This window comes from Ahaetulla prasina, chromosome 2, assembly GCF_028640845.1.
Source record: "Ahaetulla prasina isolate Xishuangbanna chromosome 2, ASM2864084v1, whole genome shotgun sequence".
NCBI classification, from domain to species: Eukaryota; Metazoa; Chordata; class Lepidosauria; order Squamata; family Colubridae; genus Ahaetulla; species Ahaetulla prasina.
The window spans coordinates 1,681,667-1,700,612 of record NC_080540.1 but is presented as its reverse complement, the minus strand read 5'-3'; the positions used below and the strand labels follow the sequence as shown (position 1 = coordinate 1,700,612).

The following is an 18,946-nucleotide window of genomic DNA, read 5'->3' as shown; positions in this document are numbered from 1 at the left end:
TAATTGTTCTAACTGTCAGGAAATTTCTCCTTAGTTCTAAGTTGCTTCTTTCTTTGATCAGTTTCCACCCATTGCTTCTTGTTCTACCCTCAGGTGCTTTGGAGAATAGCTTGACTCCCTCTTCTTTGTGGCAACCCCTGAGATATTGGAAGACTGCTGTCATGTCTCCCCTAGTCCTTCTTTTCATTAAACTAGACATACCCAGTTCCTGCAACTGTTCTTCATATGTTTTAGCCTCCAGTCCCCTAATCATCTTTGTTGCTCTTCTCTGCACTCTTTCTAGAGTCTCAGCATCTTTTTTACATCGTGGCAACCAAAACTGGATGCAATATTTTAATAGATTTTCACAAATAAATCCAGAGATTTTGGTCCTGTCCCTGAACCAGAGGAAGGAAGGAAGGAAGGAAGGAAGGAAGGAAGGAAGGAAGGAAGGAAGGAAGGAAGGAAGGAAGGAAGGAAGGAAGGAGGGAGGGAAGGGAGGAAAAGAGGAGGGGAGCATGGGTTTTGGTGTCTTTGGGCAGTTGATGAAGCTCCTTTCCCTGAAGGGAAAATCCTCCCAGAGACCCTCAAAAGGAGGGAGGAGGGAGGGAGGGAGGCCCTGAGAGGACCACAAAAGAGAGAGACACACACAACACCAACACAATTGTCAGGGGATCTTTGGGCCACTTTCAGGGATTATTAAAAATCATCAGATAAATTAGTACGTAGAAGTGAGGAAATTTCCATGTTAAATATTGCTGGAATGAGAATTATGTCAAATATGCCAGACAACAAGAATGTTGAATTGATATTAAGAAATAATTCAGTGTTGAATATTGTCAATCAGAGGATTATTATCTCCAGGGAAACATCCTCTTTGGTAGTAAAAATATTTCAAACTATCTCTCAAATTTGAGAGACTATCATTTATTTATTTAGTAAATTCTAATATCCTATTACATGGATGTGATGATCCTCCTAGCTTTGCTGGGAAGAATTTAGGAGTGAAAATGAGTTTTGCCTCCAGACTGAATATATGGAGAACAAAATCACTGTCGGTTCCCCTGAAATAGTCAATAATTTAGGGCTGTTTTTTTTCTCTTAAGAGAGAAACATTTTATTTCATTCTATGGCCACAGATTATTTCTGGAGAAGCTCCTGGGCTCCCAATGGGAACCTCAGACTTAAGCAATTCTTAAGTGAGGATGATTTCAAGATTTTTCAGTTTCCATCAAAGGAGTAAAATTTCCCTGGAAAGGCCGAATGGCAAAAAGTGCAGCTGGAATTTTTGATTTGCACAATGTTTGGCCTCTGAAACCCCATCAGTTGATAGAAATAAATAAAATTATTATTCCACAGAGAATGTAAATTACATCAACAATTCTAGGCGATTTGCAAGGAATCTGGAAGAAAGAATGAAAGAATCTGAGGCTTCAGGGCTGAATGGAGGCCGGATTTCTTTCTTATGACCCCAGATTCAGTTTGAAGGTTTGTGGGAGTTTTTGGAGTCTCTTCCCCAAATCAGGAGCCTCCCCAGGAAGGAAGACGGAAGGGATTTGGCTGCAGGGGAAGCTGAGTCTGGGACCAAAAAGGGGGTTTCAAGGGGGGCTTTTCTCCCAGACCCCCAAAATTGGCTGAACAAAATTTCTTAGCCTCTGAATCAGCTTCTGCTCAAGGCAGAGGAAATGCCAGACCAGGATTCTGTGTGATTCATAATTATAAATGCTATCTGGATTGATTGATTATTTATTTATTATAATTTATTTTATTGCTTAGTTTATTTATTATTTAACTTATTTATTCTATTCTTTAGTTTATTATTTATTAATTTTATTATCTATGTAATTCTTTTATTATTTATTTTTTAATTTTCTTTATTTATTTAATTTTTCATTTATTTCATTTTATTTTTTAAAATTTATTTAATTTTATATATATTTATTTTACTTACTTATTTGTTGGATTGAAAAGATGCTGGAGTGGAAATGACTGAGAATAAAGAATAAAGAGAACTAAGACCTGCAGAGAAAGGAGACCATCATCCGCTTTCACTGATTCCCTTTGAAGATTCATTGTTTTAATCCTAAACTCCCAAAGGCCCCAGAGGGGGAGGGAGCCCCTCCCTTACTGGCCTTCCGGAAAGGGGTCCAAGTGGGGCTCTGGGGCTTTGCTGGGGGGGCCCAGAGGAGGAGGCGGCTGTGGGGCTGCTCAGAGCCCTGAATCCCCCTTTTAATTCATGTTTTAGTTAATTGATCTTTTAATTAATGTTTACTACTGAACTTTAATTATCTTTGCCTTTGAAATCTGAAATTGCATATGGGCCGTTTTTGTGGTTTGACGTTTTTTCTGTGCTGCCTCCCAGGATCCCTCTGGGAGCTTTTAAAGTTGGTGAATGAATGAAGTGGATCCCTTGGAGGGATCGGATCGAAGGGATCCCAGATTCCGGGCGGGAGGGGATCTTGGGAGGAAAAGGGAGAGTGATGGGAATGATGGTCGGAGGAGGAGAATCAAAAAGGAGGAAAATCTTCATCCGGGAGAATCTCCATCAATCCAGGGAAGGAAAAAGGGGGTCTCGGGATCCCCTCCCCTCCAAACTCCCCCCCCTCCCAGACTCACCTCTCCGGCCAACCACAGGGCCGCCCTGGAGAACCTCGTAGTCGTACCGGCAGAAGGAATCCACTTGGTCCTTCTGGTACTGCAGGAAGACCTTGTCTCTGTTCCACTTGTCCGCCTCCGCCTCCCCCAACCCCGTGACGGCCACGAACTCCCCGCGGTCGCTGTGGAAGCGGACGACCTCCTGCCGGTCGTAGAAGTATCTCTGCAGGTATCTCACCCGCTGCGTCCCGTTGAAGAAGCGGCACTCGGCCTTCGCCTGGTGCAGGAAATGGGCTGCAAGGAGGAGGAGGAGGAGGAGGAGGAAGGGCGTCAGGAGGGACTCCAGGGCCCATCATTCCCAGCCGTCGGTAGAGGAGGGGGGTCCCACCCACGGAAGGAGGGAGGGGGGGCGAAGGACCTTCCCTAAGAGACTGGCGGAAGACGCCCCCTGGAGGAGGGAAAGGGAACTCTCTCAGCCCCAGAGAGGAAGGCAAACTTGCTGGGGGGGAGTCTGGAGGGGGGGAAAATAAGGAGGAGGAGGGGAGGGAAGAAAGAGGAGAGGGGAGGAAAGAGGGGAGGAGGAAAGAGGGGAGGGAGGAAAGAGGGGAGGGAAGGAAGAGGGGATGGTAGGAAAGAGGGGAGGGAGGAAGGAGGAGGGGAGGAGGAGAGGGGAGGGAGGGAGGAGAGGGGAGGGAGAAAGAGGGGAGGGAGGAAAGAGGGGAGGAGGAGGGGAGGGAAGAAAGAGGAGAGGGGAGGAAAGAGGGGAGGAGGAAAGAGGGGAGGGAGGAAAGAGGGGAGGGAAGGAAGAGGGGATGGTAGGAAAGAGGGGAGGGAGGAAGAGGGGAGGGAAGGAAGAGGGGAGGGAGGGAGGAGGAAGGAGGAGGAGGAAGAGGGGAGGGAGGAAAGAGGGGAGGGAGGAGGGGAGGGAGGAAGGAGGGAGGGAGGAAGAGGGGAGGGAGGGAGAAAGAGGGGAGGGAGGAAAGAGGGGAGGGAAGAAAGAGGGGAGGGAGGGAGGAAAGAGGGTAGGGAAGGAAGGAGGGGGAGGGGAGGGAGGAAAGAGGGGGAGGGAAGAAAGAGGGGGAGCGGAGGGAACGGCTGTGGCGGTTTCAATTTCTTTACTACGGGTTCTGTGGGCATGGCTTGGTGGGCGTGGCAGGGGAAGGATCCTGCAAAATCCCCATTCCCACCCCATCAGCTGGGACTCCGGAGGCAGAGAATAGATGGGGGCGGGGCGAGTCAGAATTTTATTTATTTATTTATTTATTTAATCAAATTTTTATACCGTCCTATCTCCCGGAGGACTCAGGGCGGTTTACAGGCCGATAAAATACAACTATCAAACAAGGTAAAAAATTAATTAAAAAACTTATTTAAATAGGCCATAGTTTAAAAGTACAGATTAAAATAATAAAACCCCATTTCCTAAAAATAATCAACCCCAATTAAAATTAAGTAAAAACTTTTAATCCAGTCCCGCTTGGATAAATAAATGCGTTTTCAGCTCACGGGGAAAAGTCCGAAGATCAGGCACTTGGCCTAAACCAGGGGAAAGTTCGTTCCAAAGCGTGGGAGCTCCCACAGAGAAGGCCCTGCCCCTGGGGGCCGCCAGCCGACATTGTTTGGCGGATGCCACCCTGAGAGAATTTTTACTACCGGTTCTCCAGAACTGCTCAGAACCTGCTGAAACCCCCCTCTGGATCACCCCTGTTTCCTCTCCCCCCCCAAAAAAGACCCCCTGCAGTCCCCTCCCAAAGGGGAGGTTTTGAGAGCCAATTGAGGGGAGCAACTCAGAGGCCCCAAATCCTCATCTCTCACTACTCCCCCCTCCCCCTCCACGTACCGATAGAGCAGTGGGGGATTATAGGGGGTGGGGGGTTCCTGGTCTCCTCCCCAAATTCAGAGTCTCCCCCAGAAGGGACGGAAGCCCCCCTCTTGCCTGACCTTCAAAGCCTCAATTCTGAGATTCAGAAGAAAAAGGGAAGTTTCTGAAGAAGCCAAAAGACTTTTGCTCAAATGCCTCTTTTTCCTTCTGGGGATTCAGGGCTGGAAATGCCTCAGTTTCCCTCTTTCGCTTTTCCTCCCCTTCCTCTTTCCATGCAGCCCCCTCCCACCCAGGCACTGGAGGGGGAGCGGGAGAGGCTGCGACCCCCACCTCGGCTACAATCGGAGAAGGGGGGAAGGGATCCCTCTCCGTCCTCCTGGGGGGTATGTGGGAAGGAAAGGGGAGGAGACCACGCAGAGATCCAGGTTGCTGGAGGCTCTGGAGACCCATCGGATTTCTCCCCCCCCCTCCCAACCCCCTCCTTCCCCGCCCAGCCCCCTCCTTACCGGGGGTCTCCTTCCCCCCTTCGCTTCCGGGGATCCGGGCCAGCGCCCCCACAATTAGCAGCAGAAGGACCCCGGGGAAAGCCATGGATGCTGCCCCACAAGCGCCCCAAAGGGAGAGGAGAAAGACGCGGAGGCTCCCAGCCCCAGAGGCGGAATCGGGGGGTCTGGATTGGGGGGAGGAGGAGTTTTCCTCGGACTTCGGAATTGGGAGGGTCCAGAAGGAGCAGGAGGACCAATGGGAATTCTCCTTTCAGGAGCGTCATCGGTCTCCGGGCAGAGCCTCCCTTGACTTCGCCCGATGGAGGAGATAGTTCCCCGCAGAGAGAGAAGCGGAGAAAGTGGGAGGGGGAATAAGTTCAGTCTTGGGGGGCTGCATTCTAGGGGGTGTTTCATGCCAGCTCCGGAGGGGAAAGTGGACTTCCTTTTGCGCCCCCCCCCAATGATTCTCCTCCAATCTGCCTTTGTGCGCCTGAAGAGGCCGACTAGATGCCCTTTTAGTTACCCCAGGGCGCCCAGACTGGACCTGCGAGAATCCGGACGGGCAAAGTGGATCCAGAGCTCAAGGGGTCCTTCTGCACTCAGTCTGGAAGGAGGGAGCCCCCAGCAGCTGCACCGGGTGACAAGGGGGGAGGCGCAGCCCCACAGCCAGCCAGGACTTGGGGGTCACAGACTCCCCCCAATCCGAAGGGAAGCCAGGAAAACCCTCAGCTGACAGTCCATGCAGGAAGAGGCGGAGGGGATCTACAGGGATTCCCTCCCAATCCCCCCGGATCCTCTCCCCAGCCTCCCTCCCACTCTTTCACGGGGGAATCTCCTTAGGGATCTCTTGGCTTCACAAGAGAAAAGGGCGATTCTCTTCCTTGAAAGGCGCGTCTCTCTTGCTCGGAACGTCTGGACGAAGCGGCTCCATCATTCCTGCCGGTTCTTCTTTGCCAGGGAACTCCACCTTTGCCCTGCAAGGCTCGGGAGAGAAAAGGGATTTGACGGGGAGAGAAATCCGCCCTGGGACTCCCAAATCCTAAGAATCCGGACTCGGAGATCAGCTCCGTCCTTCTGGAGGGGAGTTGGAGGAAACCTTTTCCCGAAAGAAGAAGAAAAAAATATCCATATCCACGGATGTTTCTAAGAGGATCTGAGCAGATTTTCTTCCTTGTAAAAGGTTTCAATATTATTTAGGAAGGATGGATGGATGGACAGTATATCAAACCGAACAATAAATTTATAATTTATAAAATAACCTGGAATTTTAATAGAAATTCTGGGGACCTCAGTGATCCCGTATCCTCCATTATAGGATTACAACCTTTTAACCATCACAGTCTGGAAATCTCCCCCTCCCCCCACAAACTATCCAAAAAACAGACATTCTCTTTCTTCTACTCCTCTTTCACTACATCCACAGAAAATGTTTTTTCTAGTCTTTGGGGGAGATTCGGGTCCAGTGAGTTATGCAAAGGCGGCTTAGACAGATCCTGAATTCCGGATTCTGTTTGAGGAGCTTTGTGGGTCCAGAGGTGGCCTGGGTCCTTTCCAGGGATGGGGGGGCTGGAGGGGTCAAACTCCCCCCTGGCCCAGCACCAGGCTCAGCAGGCCAGAGCCAGATCCCCCCCCTGCAGCTGAAGGAGGCGGCAGACTCCGAATCTGCCCCACAGTTATGTATCTGGACACAGCCGGTCGCACAAAGTATCCCCAGATCCAGGCAGCCTCTGTGGGGCATCCATCCCTCCCCTGACCCAGGCAGAACCTCTGGGCTCCTTTCATGCTTCTCCCACACCCCCAAATATTGCGCTTTTCTCTGAGTTGTCTCTGCCATCCCCAGACACACACAAACACACACACACAGAGAGTTTCTTCTTCAAGCCCCCAACAGCTGCAGAGGCTCTTGGGCTTTGCTTCCCCAGACTGAAGCGTTGGGCTCCTCCGAAGTGGAACTGAGGAACTGGCCAGGATCCAGCAGGCAACAAGCCTCGAATCTTCATCAGGGCAGCTCAGGGACTCTCCTCCTCCTCCGCCCCATGGCTGAGTCTCCAGGTGGGGCAGCCACAAGGTCCTCTGGCCCACCAGAAGTGGCTGAAGGACCCAAATTCTACCCCTTGGGACCCCTTGTGTGGAGACCCTCCCTGCTCTCTGGGGGAGGCTCTGATGGAGGAAAGATGGAGGGAAAGAGAGGAAAAGGGGGACCAGCATGGAGGGGGAGGGACTCAGTTGCAGTAATGGGGGGAGGACACTGTTCAGGAGACCTGGAGGAGGGGGAGGGGTCTCCCCAGAGAAAGTCTATCCATGGGTGGCTAAGCATCCACACCAACCTGGTAACCATCATCAAACAACCTGATTATAGTTCTCTGGTCCTTTCTCCATCAGTTGAAGCACACTGAAGAAGATGGTCCTTGACTTACAACGGTTCATTTAGTGGCCGTTTGGTGTTGAGTTGGGGGGCTTCCAATGTACCCCCATCATGGCTTTGAGCTTCTTTTCCCCCTTTTATATCGACCCAAATGCATTTGAGGAGGTTTTTCAGCTTTGTTCTGTTGTGTTTCTAGAGTGGTTTGGTTATTTTTTATATATAACTAGCCGGTTACCCAGCATTGTCCAGGTATTTATTTATCCCAATCTTGTATTAGGCAGGAAAAGGAATGAATTGTATCTTTAGTGTCAAATCAAAGCCGTTTTATTTACAGGGTTTTAAAAGTATAAGCACAGTATACAGATTATGAAGTAAAATATTATTCAAATGAAGTATAATATTAATTTAAGACAAAACAATTATAAATAACATTTGTAGTTTCATCTCCAGCAGCAAGAATAACTAAACTCCGTGGTGAAGCCACCCTTGAGCAAGCAACGTAAAGTTTTCCGTGGGAGAAACGTGGTGATCTCAAATCTCCTCCACAGGACTTCATAGACTTTCCCTGTGACTTCTTGATCCTCATTGAGAATGCAAGTCTCCATTTTTTTTCATAAGTTTTTCCTTCTGGGGATTCAGGGCTGAAAATGCCTCAGTTTCCCACTTTGGCTTTCGCTTTTCCTTCCCTTCCTCTTTTGAGGCAGCCCACCCCGACAATCCCCAAAAACATCTGGAGCAGCCCTTGAACACCCTGGGCATTGACAAAATCCCCCTCAGTCAATTGCGGAAGGCAGCTCTGCTTGCAACTGCTTAAATCCCGCCGGGAGACCTTTGGCGCCATCAACCTCCCGCCTCCGCCTCTCCCGGGTCCTCGGAAGGGCTCGATGGGCGGACAAAAAGGCCAAATCCAGGCTGAACAGCTGAACGTCCCCTGGCGCCTCCGAGAACCGTCTCCTCCAAAGGACCCAGCGGTGGCTCCTCTGCCCGGAGACCGATGACGCTTCCAGAGTTCCATTTTTCATTGGTTGGGCCCGATGTTCGACTTTCTGGAAGTCAGAAATAGAGTTCTGCGCCGCTCCCCACCCCTCCTCCTCCCTCGCTTTTCCCCTTCCCTCCCCCTCCCTCTCTTCCCTTCCCTCCTCCCTCCCCCCACGCTCTTCCTTATTCCTCTCTCGCATTTCCCTCTCACTCCCCCCTCGCTCCCTCCCAGCCCCAGTTTTCCGTCCTGCTCTGCCTGGGCAGCCTTTCCTCCCTCCTGACCCAAGACTGGGGGTCGGGCTTCCTCATGCGTCATCCGGACACCGGCAGGAAAGGGGGGATCGCTCCCGAGGGAGGAGGGTAAAGGGGGCTTGGAGACCCCCAATTACCTCCCTTCTGCCCTGAGCCTCAGGAAGGTGGGAAAGGCTAAAAGGCTCCTGTAGTTAGAGGTGGGGGAAAGGACCCCCCCTCATTTTCCCCCTTTAAAGTTTCCGCTCCACTCTAGCCTTGTCCCCTCTCTCTGGACAGGGAGAATTGGGGTCCCACGAGGTCTTCCAAACGGCAGGAACTGAGAAAGGGGGGGAGGGGAGATGAGGGAAGGCTAAGAGAGGAATGGGAAGTGAATCTTTTGAGGGAGGCGAGTTTGAAGAGGGCCTGAAGCTTCACCCTCCTTCAGCCTATTCAGTAGCCCAGATGGTTCCTGGTGGTCTCCCATCCTCAGGCTAACCAGGCTGATCTCTCTCAGCTAGGTGGGGGCAGTGGAGGCTGGGCAGCTGCCAGCTGAGGATAAAATACCAGCTAATGGTTGGAGATATCAGATCAGAGCCCCAACCTTCTCCCAGCTGCAGCAGGCAGACATCCCACAGGTATCCTGAGATGCCCCCAATCCTTTCCTGGCATGGAGGGGGGCTGGAGGGGTCAAACTCCCCCCTGGCCCAGCACCAACCTCAGCAGACCAGAACTGGGTCCCCACCTGCAGCTGAAGGAGGCAGCAGAGTCCAAACCTCTCCCATAATTGTGTGTTTGGAGACACCCAGTGACACAAAATTGGCCCCAGATCCAGAGAGACTCTGGTGGGACTCCCATCGATCTCCTGATCAAAGCAGAACTTCTGGGCTCTTTTCATTCTTCCCCTCCCCCACAAGACTTTCATCTTCTCTGAGTTCTCCCTGACATCCTCAGACACACACACACACACACAGAGTTTCTTTCTCCAGCCCCCAACAGCTGCAGAGGCTCTTGGGCTTCGCTTCCCCAGCCTGAAGCGTTTGGGCTCCTCCGAAGCGGAACTGAGGAACTGGCCAGGATCCAGCAGGCAACAAGCCTCGAATCTTCATCAGGGCAGCTCAGGGACTCTCCTCCTCCTCCGCCCCATGGCTGAGCCTCCAGGTGGGGCAGCCACAAGGTCCTCTGGCCCATTGGAAGTGGCTGAAGGGGCCCTTCCAGAATACCTGATGATGGTTCTCTTCTCCTTTCTCCATCAGTTAAAGCACATTGAAGAAAGTAGTCCTTGACTTATAACGGTTCATTTAGTGACCATTTGAAGTTACAATGGCACTGAAAAAATATGGCTCTTTGCCTAATATTCCTTCTTTTTAAAATATTTTTATTGCTTTGAATGGTTTTTTAATACTTTCATGTAAATACCAGTTTTTATTTTTGTTGTATGTGTCCCAGAGTCACTTGTTGTGAGATGGGTGGCTACATAAATTTCATAGATAGGTCAGATAGATAAATAGATAGATAGATAGATATGATAGGTAGATGTATGGATGGATAGATAACCCTAACCTTTATATTTTGAATATAAACAAACAGTAGAAGCACATTTGTTCACATCAGTGTGTTGTCCATTCATTACAGCTTCTTTAAATATGTTCTAGTTTTTGCCCTTGAAGGAATCTCCTCCTAGGCCTCCATAGCTTCTGCCGGCCACAGTCTCCCTAGTTCTCTACTGGGTCCTCTCTGATTAACCGAGGCTTATATGGGGACAGGAGCATCCCAGAGAGAGGAGGGGAGGAGCCAGAATGAGGGGGAGGGGCATCCCAGGGTGTCTCCTCCCCTGGGGGCAAAGCCCACATATGGATGGGAATGAGGGAGGTTTTGTCTGCTGGGTTTCCCAGGAACCTCTTTGATCTTCCACCAGGCGCAGAACCTGCCTCCCAGTTGAGGTTGGGGGAGTCAAAGCTTCCTACAGGCCTTCGCTCATTAACAAAAAGTTCATCTGTTGCCTCCGGTTGATTGGGAGGCTCATAATAAACCCCCATGGCTCCCTCCTTCTTCTTCCCCCCTTTTATATCAACCCAAATGCATTGAAGGAGGTTTTTGTCTTTCTTCTGCTGCGTTTCTAGAGCGGTTTGGGTATTTCTTATATATAGTGCAACTCCATCTCCACCTCTTTCATTCGGTCTGCTTCTTTGGAACACTTTAAATGTGAAGCCATTAAATGTAAGAGCTGGAACAGGAAAGTGTCCAATGATCCAGAAGACACCGTTGTGGTTGAGTGGGGACGGGCTCCAGGGGTAGGTTCTAGTAACCTTTACTACTGGTTCACAACAGGAGCACGCAGGCTTCTGCGCATGTGCAGATCATCTATGATGATGCCGGGTCGGTGGGCGGAGCCTCCCACTGGTTTTACTACCGGTTCACACGAACCGGACCGAACCGGGATCAACCCACCACTGGCGGGCTCCTGTCTCAGGCGATCTGTGCTCTGATGCCATATGCTGTTTGAGATTTACCTCACGGTAAATGTTCCCATCTTCTCTGCTGTGGATGTTAAATACATTTATATTGAGATAAAACTACCAGTTTGTGCCCGTGTCTCCCACTTCCTTTCGACAGCAGCTGCATATTTATTTCCTCCACATTAAACCTCTTCAGTTGCACCTTCCAGTTGTAGGTTTCATCCCACAAAGTTTCAGTGATTGCAACAATGTCACACCTGCCTTTGGGCTCCACCTTCACCCCGTTTTATTCCTCGTACTTTGAGCATCCGTGCAGAGGCCTCCGAGTCTCTTTTTGACTGACCCCATATTTGGTTTCTACATCTCCTCTTTTTTCTTCCAATTTGGTGGATTCCTGTGAGGTTTGGAATTGGCTTCTAAAACATCGTCTCCCTCTCACTTCAGTTTCTCTTTCAAGCCCTCTGGATAAGGCGAGCCAGTCAGCCTCCAAAGCCAACCTTCTCAGTTCCTCTGAGCGGCAGCTCATCCCCTGCCAGGAGCCACCCATGTGGGTGTTGTGGACCATGGTCCAAGAATCAGGGGTGAAATTCTCCCGGTTCAGACCGGATTGCCCGATCCAGTAGCGATGGAAGCTGATGGTTCGGAAAATCCCTGCTCCCCTCCCTTGCCCAGCTGAGCCGTGCCGAAAAAATGTTTTTAGAAGTTTTTTTAAAAAAAGCCTCTGATGATCGCGCGGCTCAGCTGGGATCGTCAGAACCCTTTAAAAGTATTTTTTCTACAACCTCTTCGGCCTTTAAAAAAAGCTTTTAAAAGGCTCCTCTGGCGATGCCAGTTGAGTTGCCTGATCACCAGAACCTTTTAAAAGCATTTTTAACCTCTTCAGCTGAAGAGGTTGTAGAAAAAATGCTTTGAGAAGGTTCTGGCAATCAGGCAATTCAGCTGAGATCGTCAGAGGAGCCTTTCAAAAGCTTTTTTTTCTCTGGTGATCCCAGCTGAGTTGCCTGATCATCACAGGCTTTTAAAAGCATTTTTTAACAACCTCTTCGGCCAAAGAGGTTGTAAAAAAATGATTTTAAAATTTTAAAAAAAGTTGGCCACGCCCACCCAGTCACATTACTCCCCCACCAAGCCACACCCACAGAACCAGTAGTAACAAATTTTACATTTCACCCCTGCCAAGAATCCCAATTTCCCTCCAGAGAACCGTCCCCTAAGCCAGGCTTGACTTCCAAGGTGCTGCCTTCCCTCCTTGGATGGTTCCCTTTATTGGGAGAGTGGAAGAGAAATCCACCTGTGCCCCCAACTCTTTGGCTCCCATCCCCACCTGCGCCGAGTCTCTTGGCATCGTTTCCAGGGACTTTTTCATTCCTCCCCACATGAAAGAGGAAAAAGGGATAAGATTCTGTGGACTTCATTATTTTAATAAGCCTCTCAGTCACATCTGGGAAACAACAAACCACCCTAGTTGGATTGTCTGTTCTACAAATGGCTGGTTCAGTTCCCCTGAACAATGAATCCTCTATCATCAACACAGGTTTTTTTCCTTAAGGAAATCTGATTTGTTTTCTGCCATTGGTACATTTGGTGTTGTCCCTTCTCCAGGTTCTTGCACGCTGTCTTCCAAGGGAGGTATTGCCGACAGGAGCCCAAATCTTCCCCGTGTTTGAGACAATTCCTCCAACAACACACCGACTGATTCTTCCTGTGGTGGTCAGATTAGGAAGGGGGAAAATTCTGCCTTGGGGATCGAGGCTGCTGGAGTCCTGCAGAGCCAGTCTGGATGACTTCTGGAGGGGGCGAGGCTCAATTGGGGGGCTGCCTAGGGGCATCTTGGGGGGCTGGGGAGGGGTCTTCCACTCAGGGCTGCCCCCTTGAACTCCCCCCTTTTTCCTGCAGAGCAGGTCTTCCCCTCCGTGGCAATCATCTTCTACAACAGGCACGGCTTCAGATGGATTTCTTGGAGGTCATCTAGTCCAACCCCCTGCTCAGGCCTACATCATTTATACCATTGAGCAGGAGACTCTATACCATTCGAATCTGAACCCCAAAGAGGGAGGGAGCCATTGGGTGCCAAAATGGGGCAGGACCCTCCAGTTGTGAAGGAGAGAAATGGCTGGATGAATGTGGGGGGGTCTCTGGTGCCCCCAATGATTCCCCACAAATGCTCAGGGAGGCCCGTGCCTGCTGGCATTCTGCTCCTCAAAAGGGGGCTTGAGGGGAAGCAGAGCAAAGAGGCCTCAGATCAGATTGGGGGGTCCTGCCCCTTTGCCACCCACCTCCCAAACCAGTTCTGACTTCAGAATCGAAGTAGCTGGGATGGTGGATCCAGAGGCAGCAGAGAGAGGGGCCTCCTGTGCGGGCAGGAAAGAGGAGGAGGAGGAAGAAGAGGAAGGAAGGATTCCAGGGTTTTCCTCCCTCTGAATTTTATTCTTTTATAGCAAAGCGAAGGGAAGGGAAAGGAAGTGAGTAGGAGGAAGAGTGATGCAGATGAAGCTGCTGTGGGTTCAAAGCCAGGAGAGATGAGGGAGCTAGAGTGACATGTCTGCCTAGTGTCCTTGGGGACAGTCTAGATGGTCTCCACCCCTCCCTCACAAGAAAGAGAGGCCCTGAAAGGAAGCTGGGAGAGGGGATCTCAACAGGACAAGGTCCAGGCTGCGATTCTCCTCCTCCCCCCAACCTGCCACCTTCATCCTCCATTTCTCAGAGGTTGCAAACAGGACAAAGAGTCATCAGCGACTAAAGAAAAAAAAACATCCTCTTGCATCAGAGAGCAGGATTAATTCATGAGTGCTGTAGAAAAAGAGATGGGGAAGAAAATTAGAATATAAAGAGAAACTTTTACTGTAAATAACATATTTTTCTTCCTTTTCAGCCCCCACCCCCAAGGCAGGCCCACCCTGCAAGGGGGAGTGTTGCGATATTATGCCATATGAACCCCTTTATGAAACTGTTTATGAAATTACTTATGTGCAAATATAAGCATGAGCAAGAAATTGCTTATGTGCAAAAATATCAGCATAGGTAAGTCTGGCTAATTGTTATCATGTAAGCAGAAATCTGTTTGATGCCAAGGTTACAAAGATGTTTGCCAGTAAATGTAACAACACCTATGAGATAGCCACAGAACATTCCTTCTCTGATAAGGTCAACTTCACAGAGCTTCAAAAGAAGTTTGCTCCTACACACAATTATATGAGATTTATTAGTATGTAGTCAGGATGTCTCAAGATGTATTTCTGTTTGCTGTACCACGTAGGCAAAAAGCAGAGAACAAAGAACCACTTCATGGTAAAACTCCTCCCAAGAATCATGATCTTTCTCCCAAAATCATAGGCTTGTGGATGTGCTTGTAGTCACGTGTTCACGTGTTGAATATATGCTAATATGTAACCACCCCTGCTTACCTTCTGTAACCCACCCCTAACCCCTAATCTTAATAAAAGGGTTGTTTCGAGCTAGCTCGGGGCTTGCTCACCCCGAGGAGAATTGGACTCTGCTTATTCATTTCTCACTCCGTCTGGCGCGGGGATTGCCCAGACCCTTTCGTGGCGAGCCCGCTGGCCGCGAGAAAAGCCACAACTGGTGACCCCGACGTGATTTGATCCCCGGTCCTGGTTGTTCGCCTTGATGCCCCCGTACTTTCGCCAGTGAGGCGCTCCGCAGTCGTAAGACTTAGTAAGTATGGGGAACGGGTTGTCCAAGGGCCAGGTTACGCACCTCCAAGAACTTGGAGACCTTATTAAGGCTGCAAAAATTATTTGTATGAACCATGGCAAACCTTTACCCTCAATTTCAGCAAATGATCTAGTCAAATTATTGAAATTCATTTGGCAAAAGTGTCCCACTTATCCCCCTTCAGGGGATATTACATCTAAAAAATGGAGGCGCATATTGAAATATTTAAATGACCCCCCTAAAGCCAATCATGATTTGATTGTAACTTGTCAAGTAATTGTTATTAGCCTGGAGATTTATGAAAAGGCTATCAGAGATTCGAGCGATGCCATGGCGCTCAACGCTGCATCTCCACCTCCATACGAGGTTGCCTCCACGCAGCAAAAATCTCTTGAGGTAAAATGTTCCAACATTGCCTCTTTAACTGAAACATCTCCACCATCTGCCCCCCCTCCGCCTCCGCCAACTGCGGACGGGGAGACCTCGTCTTATTCTGCTCTCGCAGCTGGACTGAAGAGAGCGATGGCAACGGGGGACCTTTCCTTAGAGGATTTGCAAATGTTTCCTGTTGCCCTTATAGATGACCCGCAAAATCCTAATCAAAAAATTCGAGGTCATCAACCCCTTGATTTCAAAATGGTTAAAGATCTTAAAAGGGCAGTGGCAGAATATGGGATTCAGAGTCCTTATACCAGGGGTTTGCTTACTTCCATGGCCAATGGTCATGAATTGATTCCGGAAGATTGGAAAAATATTGCCTCTATGCTTCTTTCCTCTTCGCAATTTCTGATTTTTGAATCTGTTTGGCGGCAAGGTAAGAGTGGCGGTAGCTGGAACCTCCCGCCGGCATCACCGCTGACCAACTTCTAGGGGAAGGTGCTGTTAATACCATTGCATTGCAAGCTGCTTCCCCCCGTACCCTGTTCCCTCCACTTAATGCCATAATCTTATCTGCCTTTCTCAAAGTGGATGACCCTAAGTCATCCGTCTCCTCTTTTGCTTCTATCCGCCAGAAACCCAATGAGTTGTATTCTGATTTCATTGAAAATTCTCCAACCTTTTCGTTCTTTGTTCCCTTCTTTTCTTGTGTATCATTATATGGATGACATTCTTGTCGCTGCGCCTGGGCCCCCAGGCACAGTCAAACAGCAATTGCCAAAACTCTTACACACCCTTCAGAAGGGTGGCCTTACTGTGGCGCCCGAAAAAAATCAATCCCCCCCCCCCTTCTCTTATTTAGATATACGGTTCTCAGGTCAGCGGCGGCCCCAAATGTGCCAACCCTCTACCTTTCAAACAAGCCCACTTTAGTTCAGCTACAGCAATACTTGGGGACACTGAATTGGATTCGCTCTTACACAGCTCTAACCACTGCTCAATTATCTCCACTGTTCACAGCCCTCACACAAGGCTCTCAACCATCAGACCGTATACAACTGACCGATCAACAAACGCATGCCATGCAACAAGTCAATCTAACCCTAAAACACATATGGGTAGACAGACTTGCCCCTAACATCCCATTTGGCATGCTCATTGTCAACACTGTAATGCTCCCCACTGGGGCATTAGTTCAAAAGGAGGAGAAACTTCTAATCCTAGAATGGTTTCATCTTCCTCACACTTCACGCACTTCTTTAACTTCAAAGCCTACACAATTAGCACTGCTCATTACAAAGATTAGATCTAGGAGTAAACTCCTCGCTGGAATAGAACCATCTATTTTATATGTTCCTTTTTCTTTGTCTATTTGGGAATCTTTGTTGTCTGTTTCTGATGAATTGCAATTTGCACTTGCCGAATGGCCAGGAAAAGTCTCCTGCCATCCGCCCCCAGACCCACGACTGCTACTTTTAAGAACCATTCCTTTCTCCTGGAATTCCCCCTTCTCTCCCCAACCACTACCTAATGCCCTCACTGTCTTTGCTGATGGCAGCAAGTCTTATGGTGCCTGTGCTTGGCAGAAAGGTGGTCAGTGGTACACTAAAATTACTCCTCCTCAAAAATCTGCCCAGAGAGCAGAACTCTTTGCTTCTATATTGGCTTTTCAAAACTTTTCTGATGAACCTTTCAACCTCATCTTAGACAGTCTGTATGTTACTCAAATTATTAGTTTTCTCTATGAATCATATCTGGCTCCCTCCCTCGATGCAGAACTTCTATCTTTGTTTCTCAAACTACAAACACTCATTTCTGCTCGACATCTTCCTTTTCATGTTTCACACATTCGAAGCCACCAGCCTCTGCCTGGAATACTTCAAAAAGGCAATAATGTGGCCGATGCTGCAGCTGCCGCTGCCTCTGTTAGTACTTCACTATCTGTTCTGTCTCTCTCTCCCCAATCTCCCTGGGAGAGTCACGCTTATTTTCATCAAAATAAAAAGGCGCTCATGAAACAATTTGGTTTAACGGTTGCTGAGGCATCTGCTATAATACATCAATGCCCTACCTGCAGCCGCCAAGGTAACTCTCTTCCGATGGGGGTCAACCCCAGAGGAACAGTGGCCTGTCAACTTTGGCAAATGGATGTTACTCAATATCCATCCTTTGCTCCATGGAAATTCTTACATGTATCAGTGGATACCTTCTCAGGCTTCATCATGGCCACCCCACAAAGGGGAGAAGCCACTAAACATGTAATCAATCATTGTATTCGGACCTTTGCATCGCTGGGATGCCCCAAAGAACTAAAAACAGATAATGGTCCTGCCTACACCAGTGCTGCATTTGCAGACTTCTGCGGACGGTGGAACATTACTCACAAATTCGGAATTCCATACAACAGCCAAGGTCAAGCTCTGGTAGAACGCGCCAACCAGACATTAAAAACAGCCCTTGACCGATACACCAAACAACAGGGGAAAAATGCCCCTGGCCTCCCAGCAGTGCAAGATACCTTGAATCGTTGTTTATATGTGTTGAATTTTTTAAACTTAACTGGACAACCGCTCGCGACCGCTGCAGAGCGACATTTTTCCCCTCCCCCATCTGCAGCCCTACCCAAACCACAGGTATACTACCGCGAATTACCTGACCTGACATGGAAAGGGCCTGCTGATCTCATCACCTGGGGTCGAGGTTACACAGCCATCCAGCTGCCGGACCGAGTGCTTTGGGTTCCAGCCAGACACACCAGACCGTATTTGGTTAAAGACGGTCCCCTTCAGCCATCCCTCAACTAGAAAGAATGCTGTAGTTCCCTGTTGCCTTTCAGCTACTGGACACTGCCTCCCTTCCCCCAGAGCACCCCTCCTTTTCCCCCATGGGTGCGATAGCTCACACTATTTTTAAAAGTTTTTTTCTCTCCCTCTCTCCTCGCTGGCTTATCTTAACTACCCCCCCTTGGTTCCTTGCAGTGCCAGGGAAAAGGGCGGGCTACGGGGGAGAACCATTCACCCCCACTCCATTTTTTTTTTTTCCTCTCTCTTCTTTCTTGTCTGAGACGGGAGGGACTATTAGGCTTTTTGGAAGCATTGCTTTTGTAAAAAGCTATGTAAAAAACTATGCAGATATATTTTCTTTTTAACCACAAAACAATTTTGATTCTAATTTTCAATCCTGAAAACACTTTTGATTTTACCTTTTAACCATGAATTTTTAACCCTACATACAATTTTGCTTTTGCTTTTAATTTTTAATTTTCCTTTTTCTGGAACTTTTTGAGGTTTAAACTGCCTGATTAAACCTAGCATTGTATTTTTGAACCTGTTAACATATATAAAGAGAGTTGAAAGGGACCCTTGGAGGTCTTCTAGTCCAACCCCCTGCCCAGGCAGGAAACCCTATAGCATTTCAGACAAATGGCTATCTTCTTATGTATGGACACATTTTTTTAAGCGTAAATCTGTTTTTTGGAAAATGCACTCAGGTTTTCCACATGAACTGACTCACCCAACAGCTTAAACCCTTATTTGCTGTTTGTATTGTTTCTTTTTCTTTTTTAGCAGCACAATAAGTGCCCTGTTTTAGGAACTATTTCAGAGATGAGTTAGAAAGTTACAGGATGTGATAAATTGGAAGGTTACAGTATGTGAAGAGAGAGTTAGGAGGATGTTTTGATACTAGTGCTGAGAAAGTTTTAGGAAGTTAGAAAAGTATGAGCAAAGTAAGACAGATGGTGATTTTGCTAAGATATAATGTGGTTTGTTTTTGAAAGTTTTTGATAGCATGGTTTTGTTAGTGACCAACTTCCACACATAAATAAAAAGGGTGGGAGTTGGGTTTTTATTGATTGATTGTCTTTTTCTCTGTCTTCCACATAGTACCTTTGTTAAAAAAAAAAAAAAAAACGAAACTGAGATTTGTATGTTTGTTGTTTCTATTTCAGTTCTACATGCAAGCTATCTATTCCCCCTTGGCC

The 18,946-nt window shown here is 48.5% G+C and overlaps 2 protein-coding genes and 1 pseudogene across 3 annotated transcripts in view; 1 reads left to right on the top strand and 2 right to left on the bottom strand.

Moving 5' to 3' along the window:
- The window catches only part of LOC131192675 (uncharacterized), a 371,955-nt gene that overhangs the window by 309,032 nt on the left and 43,977 nt on the right, over nt 1-18,946 (top strand). The gene's annotated exons all lie outside the window — the stretch shown is intronic.
- The window catches only part of LOC131192803 (rano class II histocompatibility antigen, A beta chain-like), a 161,197-nt gene that overhangs the window by 116,508 nt on the left and 25,743 nt on the right, over nt 1-18,946 (bottom strand). The window lies entirely within an intron of this gene.
- LOC131192815 (H-2 class II histocompatibility antigen, E-S beta chain-like) overlaps nt 1-18,946 on the bottom strand; it is a 33,451-nt pseudogene that overhangs the window by 3,732 nt on the left and 10,773 nt on the right.